The sequence below is a fragment of the Pelophylax lessonae genome, assembly GCF_965119305.1.
Source record: "Pelophylax lessonae genome assembly, chromosome: 2".
NCBI lineage: Eukaryota > Metazoa > Chordata > Amphibia > Anura > Ranidae > Pelophylax > Pelophylax lessonae.
Window position 1 is genome coordinate 389,335,119 of NC_138769.1, and position 19,410 is coordinate 389,354,528.

Here is a 19,410-nt window from a genome sequence, read left to right on the forward strand (position 1 = left end):
AATATCAGCACGAGTTCCGGGATTGAGGCAGCCTGAGGACCAGGTTCCGAGCGCAGGAAAGGGGGTGCTGCATAGCACTTATCTTTTTTGGAATATATACTAACTCATTATGCCTTTGTCCTGCAGGTTTTTTTTTTCATGAGTATACAACCGCTGTAAAGTAACGCAGTGTCGTATCGCAAAAAATGGCCTGGTCATTAGGGAGGAAAAACCTTCCGGTCCAGAAGTCGTTAGGGGCATTCAAAATACAAAAAGGGATGGTAACTGACTTTTTTCTTTTTTCTTTAGAAATTACCACTTCCCCTGAGTTGATGTCATATGACGTCGGAGACTTGAAGTGGTGATATCTGAATGATGCCTGCAGCTGCAAGCATCATTCAGATATCCTTTTTTTTTTTTTTTTTTTTCAGAAGGCGATTCTCTGCAATGTAAAAGCAATAACAGTGGCTGTTTAGCACCAGAGAGGAGGGGGGGTATGGTCCCCGGCCATCTCTTTGACCTTCGGAGGTCGTAAGGACGTTATGACTTCCAGCGCCGGCAAATGTAAATACTGCCGTGTTTTTTTTTTTGTTTTTTTGCTGAAAAGCCTGAGATCATTATTTTTTTTTTTTTTGATCATCCAGCAAAGAGAAGACATTTGGGCAATTATAGACCTTCTCTGTAAAGATGACCTGTCATGCCATATTCCTATTACAAAGGATGTTCACATTCCTTGCAAAAGGAATAAGAGTCATAAAAAAAAGAAGCAAACGCATATGTAAGTCGCAACCGCATATGTAAATGGCATTCAAATCACACGTGGGTATCACCACGATCATTAAGAGCAAGTGCAATAATTCTAGCACTAGACCTCCTCTGTAACTCCAAACTGGTAACCTGTAAACATTTTAAAAGCGTAGCCTATGGAAATTTTTAGGTACCAATGTTTGTGCCATTCCACGAGTGTTCGCAATTTTAGAGTGCGGCATGTTAGGTATCTAATTACTCGACGTGACATCCTTCCCATTATACAAAAAATTGGAGCAAATATTGCTGCGCAAATACCGTGTGACATAAAAATATGCAACAACCACCATTTTATTCCCGAGGGTCTCTGCTTAAAAAAAGATAATAATGTTTGGGGGTAATTTTCTAGCAAAAAAAAAATTAAGATTTTTACATGTAGGAGAGAAGTGTCAGAATTGGCTTGGGTGGAAAGCTGGGAAAGCTTAAACACATCCCAAAATATAATGTGGATGCCAATAGCCACTTCTAGACTAGGCCTTTTCTGGCATTTTGTTTACATGTAACAATCAGTATTTTTTGCTAGAAAATCTATTTTTAACCCCCAATTATATATTTTTTTAAAGCAGAGGGCCTAGAGAATACATTGGTGGGTTTTGCAATTTTTTATGTCACATGGTATTTGCACTGCAGTTTTTCAAACAATTTAGGGTATTTTAATTATAATGCAAAAAAAAAAATACATAATCCAATTTTTTTGTAAAATATAAAAGATTATGTGACTCTGAGTAAATATGTACCAAACATGTCACATGCCGTGCAATGGTGACAAATTACGTAAACTTTACTATCCATAGGCGACGCTTTAAAAGCCTTTACAGGTTATTACTTTAGGTTTACAGAGGAGGTCTAGTGCTATAAATACTACATAAATACTGCCCATGATTGGATGCTCGTGGTGATACCTCAGGTGTGGGACGATCGCTGTTTGCATGTGTGCAGAACCCAGGCGTGCATTTGTCTTTGCATGTGGGCACGGAGGAATGGTGGCACTTTAGATTATTTTTTTTTTAATTATTAATTTATTTAATTATTTTTTATTTTTACACTGTTGGTTACATTTTTTTTTTATTAACCTTTATTGCTGTCACAAGGAATGCAAACATTCTTGTGACAGCAAGAGGCATGTGATGGGTACTCTTTATGGAGAAATCTAGGGTCTATAAGGCCCAAAAATCCCTCCTCTAACCTTTTTTCAAAGGTGATGCCGTTGACATCCTTGTAAACCAGAAGTGATGTCTGGTCATCGCTTCCAGGTTACCATAGGCAAGAGCCTATCAAAGCCGATACAGGCTTTGTTCGGCTCTCTGATCAGCCAGCGGAATCGCCGGCTGGTTGCTCAGGTCTCCCAGTGGGATGGGAGAGCTCCCTTTGCTTGTAAAAGCAATAAAACGTATTGTTAGAGCTGACTGCCAGTTCTAACAAATGGTACTGGAATCCAGGTATAACCACTTGAATTCCAGCGATGTACAGGTACCTTGCTGGTCCGGAAGTGGTTAGAAATTATCCACATCAGGGTTATAGATATTGTTTTCATTGGAGAAGACCAACTCTGGGGACCCAGACAACAACAATTAGCTGGTAAATGCAGTGCAACAAATCATGGGTGTGGCAAAATTGTGCTGGGGGGGGGGGGGGTCGCTGCTTTAAAAAAAATAAAATAAAAATAGCCTCCTTATTGTGTACATGGTTATACAGTACATGCCTTAAATTACTGTGCACAGGCCATAGTCTAATAGACAAACACTAGCACAATAATTAAAAAAATAGGAATTTCCTCCATATGCTTTTTTGAACACAGCCCACCTTGAATAACAGCTTCATTAAAGCCAAACTCTAGTCTCCTTCATAAAAATAAAAACAAATACTGTACCTGCTGACTTTTAATATTGGTGAACAAATCCAGTGGTGTCTTCGTCCGAGCAGAATTTTCAATTGGCTCTCGGGTGCTGCGGCAGCCATCTTGACTAAGGGAAGCCAGCAGCGAAGCCTTGCAGCTTTACAGCTGGTTCCCTACTGCACATTCCCAGCTAGCAGTGGTGTGTATAGCCTCCCACTGGTGTGTACTTTCTACTTACTTCCTGAAGGCTATCCTGCCTAACTTCCTCTTTTTTGCATGCTGAAATTGCCAAAGCAAGGATAGGAAGGATTGTAATGAAAAACAGCTTTGTACAGGCAATAGGTTATAGCAGGCATGCAAGTGACAGATTACTGAGAAAATGTAAAAGCTCCCTTTTTTTTTTCCTAAAATAAAAAAAGATTTATACTTTACATGTATTGCATAAAGCAGCCCCTAGCCTCCTCTTCTAGAGTTCCCCCGCCGACACTGTCCGCTTCTCCTCTCCTGTGCTCTCATTACAAGCCGTGTGCTATGGGGGCATACGTGTGGGTGCCCTTCCAGGCAGGACTGTGTGCGTGTCTATAAACACTCACAGCTGCGCCTCTCCCCCCACTCCCTTCACACTGACTGACATCAAAAGAAGCCAATGGCTCCTGCTGCTGCCTGTGTGTCCTGTGAGAAAAGGAAGAGCAGGGCTGCAGATGGGTGCATCAATAGAAGATTTAGATAATGCATTAAGTAAAAAAAAAAAAAAAAAAACTTTGGCCTTTAGAACAACTTTATCTCCAGTAACAGCTAAACAAAGGGGTAAAATAAATTCAAAGAGCCCATTTTACCTAGCAAATGATTAAAATGTCTGTGCTTCCAAGAGTTATACAGCCTTACACAGCCTTGCCACACAGCACAGCAGATGTTTCTCTGCTGCAGTTAAACAACATATTCAGGTCTTGGTCTACTAGCCTAAGAATGGAAATTCGAAAGGAAAACAGCATGCTGATGAGCTCATCTCTCTGTCACTCAGCTCTCCTCTTTCACCCTGTCTGTATCCCACTGGCAACACATGACCACAGCAGCCAAACTTACCGACTCTTTCTCACGGGGCAGATGCGCTCCGCGAACTCCACTAGCTCAGCGGGGGTAGTTCCGTTGATACCAGCTGAGCAGGCGGATGCACAGTGAGCAGAGACGGGCCTGTCAGAGTCCCCCTTTCCTCTATGGGGAGATCGAATGAAAACAGACAGCCATCCGTCTGTATGAGGTGGATCTTGTCAGATTGGATGACAGACGGGTGTCAGCGGACACATCTCCGCTGACACCCGCCTCTCCATAAAGGAGAATGGGTGGCCCGATCAGGTCCGCCTGAAAAACGGAGAGCTGGACCTGATCAGTCCGATCGTGTGAAAGGGGCCCTAAAGTGGTTGTAAAGGCTCAAGGATTTTTACCTTCTTGCATGAATGGAAAAAAACCTTCTGTGTGCAGCAAACCCCCTCCTCCCCTCCCCAGCCCCTATAAGCAGCTCTCCCATGTCTCTTCCTCCTTACTGGTCATTGGCTCCCTCTACTGTCAATCATAGCCAGTAAGCCAATGGGCAGAGAGTTGGGGGGGGGGGCAATCCGTGCTCTGTGTGTAAATAGACACAGAGAGTAGCTGCTTGCTATAGGGGCATTCAGCAGTAGGGAAGGGGTCAGGAGTGCTGGCGAGGAACCCGGGAAAAGGAGGATTTGGGCTGCTCTCTGCAAAACCACTGCACAGAACAGGCGAGTATAACATGTTTATTTAAAAAAATAATAATAATCTGCCTTTAATATCACTTTAAGCGGATTCTTCCTCCCGTAGGTAAAAATTCAGCACCTTGCAATTAAAAAAAATACATTTAATGATGTATTGATTATTACACTGCATTAATGAGTGTCTAATATTTTTTTTTTTAGTTCAGCTTTAAGAACTAAGCAGGTTGGCAATGCTTAATATTTAGGGCCAAAGACGTAAACTTTAGTTTTAAATAGTGCATCTTTAATTACAACACACTCTTTTTTTTGTAACTCACATATTTTCTTTTGATTTGTGCTTTTTAAAAGTGCAGATTGAATAACCCAATTTGTGTAAATGATCGTCCTCTTCAGTTGGCACCAGAAAGTAGAGCGCACAGTGTTCTAATTGTTTCTCTTCCATTCCTCCTCCTTATGCCTCCTGTTGCTGCTCTCAAAGCTCTAAATTCCCCTCAAATTGCTTTTAGATGCTAAGCTGTACTAAAGAACTAAAGATACCCATAAACATCACATGGTCATCACTTGATACTGCCAATTGTAGCTACATCGGGTGACAATTGTGTCCAAGTTTCAGAAACTCCTCGCTGATCACTGTTGTGGCCCTTTCCCCCAATAGAAGGCTGGAACTATTGGTGCCTGCACATGATATAAACAAGCACCTCATCTGTGGGTAGGTAAAGCACAATACTTTCCCCAGCCATTTTGTCAGATACTGTACATCATAATAGTAGTATTGGAGATCACATACAAGATTGCAAGGCACCTCAATTCTGTCACTGATCTACTTCTAAATGCTTTTGCAATACATTTTAAATGACTATCCAGCAATAAAAGTACAGCAAGTTAGAGTGAAATCAATATTCCTATTGGCATACTTTTTTCTAGATCTGGGTTCATAATTTTCTAAAAGTAGCATTTTCAGAAGAAGGACATTAGTAATTACAGCCTACATATTCACTCAGGGAAAATTTACTTTAAAGTGGTTGTAAACCCTTACATATACCCAGTGAGGGGGCTTGGTTTGGTCGTTCATGTAAGCAGACGTGCTGTATATCAGCCGCCTCTGCTGACTCGGTGAAGCCCAGGGAGATAGACCAGACAGAGAGAACACAGTGCACCCGGCGAGCAGCCATCACAACATGGCTAATCCCCACTACCACAACACTCGCTGAAAGACATATACCCAGTGAAGTGACTGGCCTCAGGTTTTACAAAGAGGTGACACAAATCCTCCTACATACTAAGTTGTACCTGCTTATCTACGGTCTTCTCTTCTCTACTCCTGTTTAATGTCCAGAATTTTTTTACAGCTTGTCTGAGCTGCCAGAAACCTGGGTGGGGAGCTGAATTTACACTCTGCAGAACTCAGTGACCCCCACAGCACACAGGAACAGAGCTGAGACCGTCAATCACAGGCTGTGTTCCAAAGCTCCCTTCCTTGTCACCTTTTATTTATTGGTGCCAAGAAAACTTCGTCAGAAGTGATTCATGCTGATAGAGGAACGAAGCAGCAGGCATAAAATGACACTTACTGCTCTGGACTGAAGCAAGTACACACTTTATGTTCAAATTTCATACCTGAGGTTTGCAACCACTTTAAGGGATTACAATTCATCTTACATTTATTCAGCACAAGTACATTTGAAACCTAACCTAATTAGCAAACAGCTAAATATTTATTCCGGAGATCTAGGTTTCTTGCACATGACAACAAGGGGACATTACAGCACGTGTGGAGCATAAATAGCCAGCATAGGGAGTCACAGGTTGAGCCCCCTATTGCAATGAATGGCTGTACACTTCTATACAAGGGTTTACGCTGTAAAAATGCACATGCATATGGGCCTTTGGAATGGTACACTAGAAGAAAGAGTATCTCTATATGCAGATGATATGCTCATATATATTTCTGACCCACTGTATAGTATCCCGACAAAAACTAGAGATTATCCAAGAGTTTGGGAGATACTATGGTTTTAAAGTTAATTGGACAAAATCATGAATTTTCCCTATTGACACAGAATCACTTCCTCCTTTACCACTTGCATGTCCCCTATAGGTTACTAGTAAATTTAGATACCTGGGAAATGAGATTCAGCTTCCATAAGAAAAATATTTTGATAATGTTCTACCTTGTATCTTCTTTTTTCACACTAAACAAACAACAATGGCTAAAATTACCTCTTACTTTGGTGGGACGTGTAAATCTTTTTAAAATTGTGTTTTTACCTAAATGTCTTAATTTCCTAACTAATTCCCTAGTCTACATTCAAAAACACCACTTCCAAGCTAAAGACAGTCTCACCTCTCTGTTTTTGTGGCATCCTGGGACTCCCAGGCTGTCCTTAGAGACTTTACAGTTACCAACTCCCAGGGGGGCCTGGCACTAATTTACGCCTTTATTACCTTGCTGCCCAACTAGTGTACCACCACTGGTGGCTTTTTCTGCAGATGGAAAATGCAGCTACTGCTGCTGATTGATGGAAATGTACATAGGTGTGCATAATACAAACATTACCATTGGACTTTGTTATAGACCTCCCAGTATTAATGAGGAGGGAGAAACTCCACTCATTGCACAGATAGAAAGGGCTGCAAGGGCCGTGACAATGATAATAATGGGGGAATTTAACTACCCAGATATTGATTGGAGTAATGGCTCTGCTGAAACAGTTAAAAGGGCAGAAATGTATAAACCTATTACAAGACAATTTTATGGTACCGTTTATTGAGGCCCCGACTAGAAATGATGCTCTGTTGGACCTGGTATTCTCAAACCATGCAGAGCTTATTAATAATGTTAATATAAAAGAACATATGGGTAGCAGTGACCATAATATGACTTCACTTAATGTTAGCTGTAAGCAACAAACGCATACAGGAAAGATAAAAACACTTAACTTTAAGAGAGAAAATTTTCCAAGGATGAGGGCTGCTCTCGAAGACTTAGACTGGGAGGGAATATTGGCATTGATGAACACAGAGCGGAAATGGGAAATCTTCAAAAAGACTGTATGCAAACTCTCTGCAAAGTATGTTCCCCCAATACGTTTAGAAAGCTAAAAAAAAAACCTCAAGGCCAAAGTTAGAAAAGCTATAAATGATAAGAAAAGAGCTTTAAAAAATATAAAAATGAAGGAACACAACCAATTTTTAATTGTTACAAAGAATATAACAGAATATGTAAAAAGGAAATCAAGGACGCAAAAATTCAAAATGAACAACACACGTTACAAAAGATAGTAGGACAAACCCCCCAAAATTCTTCAAATATATTAATAGTAAAAAAGTCAAGTCTGAGCATGTAGGCCCTTTACAAAATAATCTGGAGTGGGTGACTGGGGACAAAGGGAAGGCAAATTTATTAAATGACCATAATATAGCTCATGACCATAATGAGGATGGTATTGACACAGCCCCAAATGATCCTATATGGCTCAAAGGTGATATGGTCCAGAAATATTTAGACAGAATAAAGGTGGATAAAGCGCCTGGACCAGATGGCATTCACCCATGCATCTTAAAAGAATTGAGCGCTGTCATTTCAAAGCCTTTGTTTCTAAGTTTTAGGGACTCGTTAAGGACTGGAATAGTACCACTAAATTGGTGTAGGGCCAACGTGGTGCCTATATTTAAAAAGGGATCAAAGTCTATACCAAGTAACCATAGACCTGTTAGTTTAACTTCTATAGTTGAGAAGATACTGGAGAGTTTAATAAAAGACCACATAGATGAGTTCTTGTTGAAAAAAAAATATTTTAGGCAACAGACAGCATGGATTCATGAAAGACAGAAGTTTTCAAACAAACCCGATTTCTTCTTATGAGGAGGAATGAAAAGCCTTGGATAGAGGGGTGGCTGTGGATGTGGTATACTTGGATTTTGCAAAAGCGCTTGACACAGTTCCCCACACACGGCTAATGTGTAAGGTTAAGTCTACAGGCTTGGAAAGATCAGTTTGTAAATGGATAGAAAATTGGCTAAAAGATAGAATTCAGAGAGTAGTGGTTAATGATGCTTACTCTGAATGGTCTAAGGTCATCAGTAGTGAACCCCAAGGTTCAGTGTTGAGACCCTTACTTTTTAATATCTTTATAAATGATTTAGGGTCTGGGATTAAAAGTACCATTTTAGTCTTTGCAGATGACACCAAGCTTTGCAGTGGAATAACTTCCTTACAGGATGTCTCCAACTTCCAAGCCAACCTCAATGCACGGTTTAATTGGGCAACTATGTGGCAAATGAGGTTTAATGTTGATAAATGTAAAGTTTTGCCCTTGGGAGCTAAGAATATTCATGCATCATACATAAGAGGGGGAGTAGAACTGTGAGAATCCATAGCGGGGAAGGATCTGGGTGTTCTACTAAATCATAAGCTTAATAATTAGATGCAATGCCAAGCTGCGGTTTCCAAAGCAAGCAAAGTCCTTTCTTGTATTAACAGAGGCATGGACTCCAGAGAGAGAGAGATCTCATTTTGCCCCTGTACAAACCATTAGTAAGACCTCATCTGGAATATGCAGTTCAGTTTTGGGCACCAGTTCTCAAAAAGGATATCGGGGAACTGAAGTGCATAGAAGGGCAACCAAACTGATGAGAGGCATGGAGGAGCTCAGCTATGAGGAAATATTAGAGGAACTTAATATATTCTCTCTTGAGAAGAGAAGATTAAGGGGGGATATGATCAACATGTATAAATACAGAAGGGGTACATATAGTGAACTTGGTGTGAAGGTATTTAATTTAAGGTCATCACAGAAGACAAGGGGGCACCCTTTACGTCTAGAGGAAAAGAGATTTTGTCTCCAAAAACTGAAAGGTTTCTTCACAGTAAGAGCTGTGAAACTGTGGCTCAGACTCCCTCCAGAGGTGGTTCTGGCCAGCTCACTAGATTGCTTTTAAAAAAGCCTGGATTCTTTCCTAGGTGTAAATATTATAACTGGGTATGAATAATTACGGTAGGAGTTAGTCCAGGGAGTATCCGATTCCCTCACGGGGATCAGGAGGGAGTTTTTTCCCCTGCTGTAACAAAGTGGATCGTGCTTTGCTGGGGTTTTTTCCTTTCCTTTCCTTTTTTCTGGATCGGCTGCAGATGTGGGATTGTGTATATGGGATTGTATGGCTGTGTTTTCTTTACTGTTTTTTGTTTTTGTTGGTTGGGCCAGATGGATTTGTGTATTTTTTAAACCTGACAAACTATGTAACTTGATGCCTGGAAGGAGGTCTGTAGCTCTTACCCAGATTCTGTTATTTCTGCTAGGGATAAGTTAATACAGTTAAGATATTTTCACTGAATGTATTATACCCCAAAAAGACTGATGGGTCTCCCACTTGTCATAATTGTGAGATGGAACAAGGGGACTTTATTCATATGGTATGGTCCTGTAATAGGCTCAGACCATTTTGGTCAGCAGTCACCGAGTTTATCTCTGATAACTTGGAGCTCCTCAACATCTGCAGTCCCATGTGATGTCTCTTGGGGGTGTTTGGGGATGTTGAGCTTCCTAAGCTATTTTTGAGATTACTACTGTATTATGCCAGAAAAACTGTGGTATTGTATTGGATTCGGTCTGAACCCTTACATATTGGTCTGTGGAAACAAGTCATAAACCAACACCTCCCTTTATACAACCTAACTTATAAGGCTAGGGGCTGCCCTACAAAATTCACTAAAAGCTGGGGTCCTTGGCTAGACTCACAAGACACGAGTGACTCTTTGCCAAGTTTAATATCTAGCCCTCCTCTATAGTGATGGAGCATTTATAATGCTGACAACTAGTGTTGAGCGAACACGGACTGTATTATTCGTGTTCGTACCGAATAATTGGATTTTTTTTACCCGAACACGGACACGGACACTTTACTGTATGTTCGGGTAAAAATCCGTGTTCGGTCGTTTTATTTCCGGGTTTTGCATGCTTTGGCGCTCTTTTCATGGCGGGCTTTCAACAGCCAATCAACAATCGTTTAACTGGTGTGCCTTAAGCCATCCCAGCCATGCCTGCAAATGTCTTAGTAGCTGTGATTGGCCGTCTGAAGCATGTGACCAAGTCTTTATAAGTTCGAGGCAGCCGCCGCAGCAGCGTCATTCTGCTGCTTAGCTAAGGGACAGAGCACACATCAATGTGCTGGCTGCTGATTAGGGAAAGATAGGCAGGAAAAAACCATTTGTGTCCGGATAGAATTGAGGGACAGGTCGGAGTGTTTAGGCAGGGCGAGTTGTAGGCATTTTAGGGATAGAGTCTGCTGAATTATAGGGTCAGTGTCTTCTACAAACTACAATCGATATTGCTGTGTGGGGGGTGGGGTGAATCTGCACTCAATCCTGATCTACGATCTCTTCTCAATCCTGTTAGGGACAGAGTCTGCTGAATTTTAGGGAAACTGTGTTCTACAAACTACAATCGATATTGCTGTGTGGTGTGGGATTGGAGATAGGCAGGTGTCAGTGATCCACATCCATTTTTCTGTGTGTGAGCTGCAGTGAACACAATCTTTTTGGGCTGCAGTGAACACAATCTTTTTGGGCTGCAGTGAACACAATCTTTTTGGGCTGCAGTGAACACAATCTTTTTGGGCTGCAGTGAACACAATCTTTTTGGGGTGCAGTGAACAAAATCTTTTTGGGGTGCAGTGAACACAATCCTTTTTGGTGTGCAGTGAACACAATCTTTGTGGGGTGCAGTGAACAAAATCCTTTGTGGGGTGCAGTGAACACAATCTTTTTGGGGTGCAGTGAACAAAATCCTTTTTGGGGTGCAGTGAACAACATCCTTTTTGGGGTGCAGTGAACACAATCTTTTTGGGGTGCAGTGAACAAAATCCTTTGTGGGGTGCAGTGAACACAATCTTTTTGGGGTGCAGTGAACACAATCTTTTTGGGGTGGAGTGAACAACATCCTTTTTGGGGTGCAGTGAACAAAATCCTTTTTGGGGTGCAGTGAACAAAATCATTTTTGGGGTGCAGTGAACACAATCTTTTTGGGGTGCAGTGAACACAATCTTTGTGGGGTGCAGTGAACACAATCTTTTTGGGGTGGAGTGAACAACATCCTTTTTGGGGTGCAGTGAACAACATCCTTTTTGGGGTGCAGTGAACACAATCTTTTTGGGGTGCAGTGAACACAATCTTTGTGGGGTACAGTGAACAGAATCTTTGTGGGGTGCAGTGAACACAATCTTTGGGGGGTACAGTGAACACAATCTTTTTGGGGTGCAGTGAACACAATCTTTGTGGGGTGCAGTGAACACAATCTTTTTGGGGTGGAGTGAACAAAATCATTTTTGGGGTGCAGTGAACAACATCCTTTTTGGGGTGCAGTGAACACAATCTTTTTGGGGTGCAGTGAACACAATCTTTGTGGGGTACAGTGAACAGAATCTTTGTGGGGTGCAGTGAACACAATCTTTGGGGGGTACAGTGAACACAATCTTTTTGGGGTGCAGTGAACACAATCTTTGTGGGGTGCAGTGAACACAATCTTTTTGGGGTGCAGTGAACACAATCTTTGTGGGGTGCAGTGAACACAATCTTTTTGGGGTGGAGTGAACAACATCCTTTTTGGGGTGCAGTGAACAACATCCTTTTTGGGGTGCAGTGAACAAAATCATTTTTGGGGTGCAGTGAACAACATCCTTTTTGGGGTGCAGTGATCAAAATCCTTTTTGGGGTGCAGTGAACACAATCTTTTTGGGGTGCAGTGAACAAAATCCTTTGTGGGGTGCAGTGAACAGAATCTTTGTGGGGTACAGTGAACACAATCTTTTTGGGGTGCAGTGAACACAATCTTTGTGGGGTACAGTGAACAGAATCTTTGTGGGGTGCAGTGAACACAATCTTTGGGGGGTACAGTGAACACAATCTTTTTGGGGTGCAGTGAACACAATCTTTGGGGGGTACAGTGAACACAATCTTTTTGGGGTGCAGTGAACACAATCTTTGTGGGGTGCAGTGAACACAATCTTTGGGGGGGTACAGTGAACACAATCTTTTTGGGGTGCAGTGAACAACATCCTTTTAGGGTGCAGTGAACACAATCTTTGTGGGGTACAGTGAACAGAATCTTTGTGGGGTGCAGTGAACACAATCTTTGGGGGGTACAGTGAACACAATCTTTGTGAGGTGCAGTGAACACAATCTTTGTGGGGTGCAGTGAACACAATCATTGTGGGGTGCAGTGAACTCAATCTTTGTGGGGTACAGTGAACACAATCTCATACTTCTGAAGATTTGAGGGTGCTGCCTGTTCCATACTCCCCCTACTCCTCATCTAGCCTTTTAGGGGTACAAACAATAGTAATTGGGGCCTAGTGTGGTTGTGTACGTGTGATATACATACACTTTTTTTGGATCATATTTTCTATTCCGCTATTTAATCAAAAACCTTTGGGGATCAGTTAAATTGGGGGATAGTCTGTGTTGGTACGTGTGAGAGAGATCCACCTTTCCAAGTTGTTGGGGTTCATCTCATACTTCTGAAGGTTTGAGGGTGCTGCCTGTTCCATACTCCCCCTACTCCTAGCCTTTTAGGGGTACAAACAATAGTAATTGGGGCCTAGTGTGGTTGTGTACGTGTGATATACATACACTTTTTTTGGATCATATTTTCTATTCCGCTATTTAATCAAAAACCTTTGGGGATCAGTTAAATTGGGGGATAGTCTGTGTTGGTACGTGTGAGAGAGATCCACCTTTCCAAGTTGTTGGGGTTCATCTCATACTTCTGAAGGTTTGAGGGTGCTGCCTGTTCCATACCCCCCCTACTCCTCATCTAGCCTTTTAGGGGTACAAACAATAGTAATTGGGGCCTAGTGTGGTTGTGTACGTGTGATATACATACACTTTTTTTGGATCATATTTTCTATTCCGCTATTTAATCAAAAACCTTTGGGGATCAGTTAAATTGGGGGATAGTCTGTGTTGGTACGTGTGAGAGAGATCCACCTTTCCAAGTTGTTGGGGTTCATCTCATACTTCTGAAGGTTTGAGGGTGCTGCCTGTTCCATACCCCCCCTACTCCTCATCTAGCCTTTTAGGGGTACAAACAATAGTAATTGGGGCCTAGTGTGGTTGTGTACGTGTGATATACATACACTTTTTTTGGATCATATTTTCTATTCCGCTATTTAATCAAAAACCTTTGGGGATCAGTTAAATTGGGGGATAGTCTGTGTTGGTACGTGTGAGAGAGATCCACCTTTCCAAGTTTTTGGGGTTCATCTCATACTTCTGAAGATTTGAGGGTGCTGCCTGTTCCATACCCCCCCTACTCCTCATCTAGCCTTTTAGGGGTACAAACAATAGTAATTGGGGCCTAGTGTGGTTGTGTACGTGTGATATACATACACTTTTTTTGGATCATATTTTCTATTCCGCTATTTAATCAAAAACCTTTGGGGATCAGTTAAATTGGGGGATAGTCTGTGTTGGTACGTGTGAGAGAGATCCACCTTTCCAAGTTGTTGGGGTTCATCTCATACTTCTGAAGGTTTGAGGGTGCTGCCTGTTCCATACCCCCCCTACTCCTCATCTAGCCTTTTAGGGGTACAAACAATAGTAATTGGGGCCTAGTGTGGTTGTGTACGTGTGATATACATACACTTTTTTTGGATCATATTTTCTATTCCGCTATTTAATCAAAAACCTTTGGGGATCAGTTAAATTGGGGGATAGTCTGTGTTGGTACGTGTGAGAGAGATCCACCTTTCCAAGTTGTTGGGGTTCATCTCATACTTCTGAAGGTTTGAGGGTGCTGCCTGTTCCATACCCCCCCTACTCCTCATCTAGCCTTTTAGGGGTACAAACAATAGTAATTGGGGCCTAGTGTGGTTGTGTACGTGTGATATACATACACTTTTTTTGGATCATATTTTCTATTCCGCTATTTAATCAAAAACCTTTGGGGATCAGTTAAATTGGGGGATAGTCTGTGTTGGTACGTGTGAGAGAGATCCACCTTTCCAAGTTTTTGGGGTTCATCTCATACTTCTGAAGATTTGAGGGTGCTGCCTGTTCCATACCCCCCCTACTCCTCATCTAGCCTTTTAGGGGTACAAACAATAGTAATTGGGGCCTAGTGTGGTTGTGTACGTGTGATATACATACACTTTTTTTGGATCATATTTTCTATTCCGCTATTTAATCAAAAACCTTTGGGGATCAGTTAAATTGGGGGATAGTCTGTGTTGGTACGTGTGAGAGAGATCCACCTTTCCAAGTTGTTGGGGTTCATCTCATACTTCTGAAGGTTTGAGGGTGCTGCCTGTTCCATACTCCCCCTACTCCTAGCCTTTTAGGGGTACAAACAATAGTAATTGGGGCCTAGTGTGGTTGTGTACGTGTGATATACATACACTTTTTTTGGATCATATTTTCTATTCCGCTATTTAATCAAAAACCTTTGGGGATCAGTTAAATTGGGGGATAGTCTGTGTTGGTACGTGTGAGAGAGATCCACCTTTCCAAGTTGTTGGGGTTCATCTCATACTTCTGAAGGTTTGAGGGTGCTGCCTGTTCCATACCCCCCCTACTCCTCATCTAGCCTTTTAGGGGTACAAACAATAGTAATTGGGGCCTAGTGTGGTTGTGTACATGTGATATACATACACTTTTTTTGGATCATATTTTCTATTCCGCTATTTAATCAAAAACCTTTGGGGATCAGTTAAATTGGGGGATAGTCTGTGTTGGTACGTGTGAGAGAGATCCACCTTTCCAAGTTGTTGGGGTTCATCTCATACTTCTGAAGGTTTGAGGGTGCTGCCTGTTCCATACTCCCCCTACTCCTCATCTAGCCTTTTAGGGGTACAAACAATAGTAATTGGGGCCCAGTGTGGTTGTGTACGTGTGATATACATACACTTTTTTTGGATCATATTTTCTATTCCGCTATTTAATTTAACTGGGCCTCCATGCGAGACCTGTGTGCCTTGTTGCGCTGTTTTGAGTACTCCACCAACATGGCCAGTGGCAATGACGCCGTTCTCAGCTTAACTATCCCACTTCTATGCCTCCTTGAAAAAACAATTCGGGCGATGATGGAAGAGGATGTGGCACAGGATGAGGAGGAGGAGGAGGATGAAGAGGTAACATTTCCAAGGCTTTCAGGGCAGTCATTCGCAAGGGGCTCCGAGGGTGGGTTCCTGCACACGCAAACGCCAGGGACTTAATTGTCCAGCAGGGGCACAGTTCTGGAGGATGAGGAGGATGAGGAGGAGCTGGAGGAGGAGATGGAACCATGTTCACAGCAGGGTGGCACCCAGGCCAGCTCATGGCCATCACTGGTGCGTGGCTGGGGGGATACAGAGGACACGGACGATACACCTCCCACAGAGGACAGCCTTTCGTTGCCTCTGGGCAGCCTGGCACACATGAGCGATTACATGCTGCAGTGTCTCCACAACGACCGCCGAGTTGCCCACATTCTAACTTGTGCTGATTACTGGGTGGCCACGCTGCTGGATCCCCGTTACAAGGACAACGTACCGTCCTTAATTCACTCACTGGAGCGCGATCGCAAGATGCGCGAGTACAAGCGCACGCTGGTAGACGCCATGCTGCTGGCATTCCCATCTGACAGCGGGGCCACAGTGGAAGCACAAGGCAGGGGAGGAGGAGGAGGAGGTCGCCAACGCAACCAGGGCACCGCCAGCACCTCAGAAGGCAGGGTTAGCATGGCCGAAATGTGGAAAAGCTTTGTCAGCACGCCACAACAAACAGCAGCACCAGCAGCTCAGATGGAACGTCTTAGCAGGAGGCAGCATTTTACCAACATGGTGGAGCAGTATGTGTGCACACGCCTACATGTAGTGAATGACGGGTCTGCCCCCTTCAACTTCTGGGTCTCCAAATTGGGCACATGGCCTGAGCTTGCCCTTTACGCCTTGGAGGTGCTGGCGTGCCCTGCAGCCAGTGTATTATCTGAACGGGTATTTAGCACGGCTGGGGGCGTTATAACAGACAAGCGCAGCCGCCTGTCCAGAGACAATGTGGACAAGCTCACGTTCATTAAAATGAACCAGGCATGGATCCCACGGGACTTTTCCGTACCTTATGCAGAATAGCAATGGATACCGACCTTACCCACCCATTGTTCCATTTTTGCTCTTTCTCACTCTTTTGGGGTGTACCCTCATTTAAAATTTTTGAAAAGAAGCAGTGTTGGCTACCTCGTCCTCCTCCTCAGGGCCAGATTAATGTAGGGGCTATTGGAGCTGCAGCTCCAGGCCCCTACCTTTTATATAGGCCCCGGGTTGGCCATATTCACTGTTACCGCTCTTCTGTCACTTGTAAACACAGAAGTCTGGCTTCTATGCTCGCTTCCCCAGGCAGCACCCTCAGAACCTCCCCACACAGCGTGAAGGCCGGACAAGGAGGGACAGTTGGCGATGCATGGATGTGTTTATGGGCTTCAGAGACAGCATCCCATGTTGAATTAGGCATGCATGGCTGCACCCTTCCTCCTCTGGGTGCATGGCAAGGCACGGCCCTTAAGGCCCTTCAAAATCCTCAGCACCAAGCCCATGATGCTGTTAATCCGGCCCTGGTCCTCCTCCACCGCCGCTTCCACCTACACCGCCCATAGGTGTGCGCAGCCTATTGCATTAAGGTGTGCACCCCAAAGTTGAAATACACATGCATGTGTTTGCCAGCAGGGAGAGTAATGTATCGGGGCCATGTACCTGTAGGCAAGGAGAAATAGAGCAGAGCAGGTCCCAGGGAGATCTTTCCCATCTCCTCACTGGCAATGCTATGTGCCCTAGGTGATTAGGGTGTGCCCAGGCACACCCAGCACACCCTGTGCGCACGCCTATGTCACCGCCACATCCACCACCACCTCAACCTCCCTCCTACTCCATATGGGCCTCGTCCTTCAGAGATGAAGAAGAACATTGTTTTATTTTTCTGTTTTTTTTTGTTGTTTTAAGTTATTTCCCTATCCACATTTGTTTGCAGAGCACTTGCCATGCTCTTAATTACGTTTTGCTGCCATTTGCAGCACTCTAGCCCTTTCCTTTGGTGTTTTAGAGCCATTTTAGTGCCTTAAAGTTCGGGTCCCCATTGACTTCAATGGGGTTCGGTGTCCGGGAAAAGTTCGGTAAAAGTCCGGGACACGGACCCGGACTTTTTTTTAAAGTTCGGCCGAACCCGTCGAACACGGACATCTAGGTGTCCGCTCAACCCTACTGACAACGTACTAGATGCATTTCATGGTATTTGAATTAATTAGGTAACCGTGTTGCTTGCAATCATTTTCCCTACATGGGAAGTAAGGTTATAGATTTATTCTGTTCTACTCTGGTTTGTTTATGGTTCTTTAACCACTTTCCGACCGATCACTCGAGCTCTACTGCGGCAAAGTGGTTAGTTCCCATACAGCGAGGTAGACCTACGTCGCTGGACTCGTCCCCTTGTGGGCGGCGCACGCGCGCTGCCGGAGGCTCGCTCCCGCTGTATTCAGTAGCAGCGGGAGTCGGGCCAGGGGAGGAGCGGCGATGATCACCTCTGCTCTTCCCCGATCGTCGGGGAATCGAGTTTGAAGATCCGCCAGATTGTGTAAACAAAGCGGGCAGATCTCCTAAGTGACAGACAGTGACAGATTGCAGGGTTCAGCATAGCTGAACATGCGATCTGTCCCTGTGTCACTCAGTCACCTCCCCCCCACACACGTTAGTAAGCACCAGGCATACATTAACCCCTCCTCTCCAATAAAATTAAGCCCTTCCCTGCCAGTGTCATTTTTACAGTAACAGTGCATATGTATAGCACTGATTACTTTAGTAATGTCACTGGTACCCCCAAAAGTATCAAAAATGTCAGTCAAGGGTCCGATCTGTCCGCCGCAATGTCGCAGTCCCGCAATAAAAAAAAAAAAAAAAAATCGCAGATCGCCGCCATTACTCGTAAAAAAAAAACAAAACACCAAAAATGACAGAAATCTTTCCCTTAGTTAGTAAACGCAATAACTTTTGCGCAAACCAATCAAAATACGCTTATTGTGATTTTTTTTTACCAAACATAGGTAGCAGAAAACAAATTGGCCAAAAATTTAAAAAAATTTTGATTTTTACATTTTTGGGGGGGGGGGGGGGGATTTTCATAAAAAAAATGCGAAAAATTTTATTTTTTCAAATTTTACGCTCTTTTTTGTTTATAGCGCAAAAAGTAAAATCGCACAGGTGATCAAATACCACCAAAAGAAGGCTCTGTTTGTGGGAAAAAAAGGACGTAAATTTTGTTTGGGTACAGCTTCGCACGACCGCGCAATTGTCAGTTATTCGCACAGTGCTGAATCGCAAAAAGTGGCCTGGACGTAAGACAGCAAAATCCTCCGGTGGTAAAGTGGTTAATAATGCGACAAACAGATTTGAGTGATTAAGAGGTATGTTTCAGTATGTTCTCTCCTTATAATACAAATATGCACGCATTCTGGTGTATAAGATTAGGTTGACGTTGAATTGCTGAGCTGTATTCTTATGCTTTTCATTCTTTATAACCTGTATGCCTCTTCCATTTCTTTCAAAAACACTTACACATGCCTGCGTTCTTACAACCCTGGAAGCACACGGTCTGCATCCAAGGTTGTATGCCTGTGGACATGCGAATGTTTAAGCATGTCCCAGTGTAAACCCTCACATTGTAGTGAGGATTAGTTACACCCACAAGTGCTTTTTTTTTACCACTAATATTCCTTTATTACTGACTTTTGACATATACAATTGCAGCAATTTAGAAATCAGATATAAGGTTTAGCACTGTGAAACAGTTTTTGAAAGATAAGATTTTTACAACTATATATATCAGACAAAAATGAGGTACAAATGAGAAGGAATGAGGGACGTTCTAAATCAGGAGCAGCCCCTCGAATTTAGGGACAGTTGGGAGCTATGTAAGCCTTGTGTGGAGACCTGATCTTTCTCTGCTGTAATTCACCTTGAGTCATTTTTCCACCCTGAGCCTGTGTTTGGATAATAAAATAACAGAATGAGGAGTCATATGCTAGCTCTCTCCTCCTGTGA

General features: G+C 43.2%; 1 protein-coding gene across 1 annotated transcript in view; it reads right to left on the reverse strand.

The window, feature by feature from the left end:
* PPM1E (protein phosphatase, Mg2+/Mn2+ dependent 1E) overlaps positions 1-19,410 on the reverse strand; it is a 445,597-nt gene that overhangs the window by 185,583 nt on the left and 240,604 nt on the right. The gene's annotated exons all lie outside the window — the stretch shown is intronic.